The sequence below is a fragment of the Penaeus monodon genome, chromosome 28, assembly GCF_015228065.2.
Source record: "Penaeus monodon isolate SGIC_2016 chromosome 28, NSTDA_Pmon_1, whole genome shotgun sequence".
Lineage (NCBI taxonomy): Eukaryota > Metazoa > Arthropoda > Malacostraca > Decapoda > Penaeidae > Penaeus > Penaeus monodon.
Window position 1 is genome coordinate 35,206,837 of NC_051413.1, and position 591 is coordinate 35,207,427.

Consider the following 591-nt stretch of genomic DNA (forward strand, 5'->3'; position numbering starts at 1 on the left):
TGGAATGCAATCGCCCCTTATCCACCAGAGAAAGAAGTCCAGAGCTGCGCCTCCTCCAGGATGGTGCCCCTGGCCTTTCCCCTCGCCCCCTGGGCCGCGCCACGGCTTCCCAAGGAGACGGCGAGGATAGCCGCCGGAGAACATTTTTTTTCTTCCTTTTTTTTAAAGAATGTTCTAGATTCTCGCTAAGAATCCTGCGGCCGAGCTCTTCGGCTGGCCCCTGCGGTGCGCTTCCCGCTGCGCTCGCGTTCTTTATTTACGTCATGCGGCCGCGGCGAGCGCGCATGCGCAGTCAAAGTGCGGCCATCTTGGTCTTCGAGAGTGTGAAACTGTCCTCCTGTGAAGTTGTTTTAGCTGGTAAATCGCTAGGACGGGCTGGGGCCGGGTGGCAGGGGGTCGAGGGGCGAGTGCGAGTGGCGGCGGGCGTGCGAGGGCGCGGGCGGAGGCGGCACGGGCGGCGCGGCCGAGAAAAGCGCCAGGGAATCTGCGGTCCTCCCACAAAGCCTCGCCAGACTTTGTTTTGGTTCGCAGGAATTTCGCGGCCGAGGAGTAGGAGGCGCCCGCGGGAGGGAGGCTGCCGCCCGCGCCCCC

At 63.8% G+C, this 591-nt stretch overlaps 1 protein-coding gene across 1 annotated transcript in view; it reads left to right on the forward strand.

Moving 5' to 3' along the window:
* Window positions 1-253: 253 nt before the first annotated feature.
* The window catches only part of LOC119591558 (GRB10-interacting GYF protein 2-like), a gene marked incomplete at its 3' end in the record, with an annotated part of 22,256 nt that continues 21,918 nt past the window's right edge, over window positions 254-591 (forward strand). The window contains 1 exon segment of the mRNA XM_037940312.1: window positions 254-357.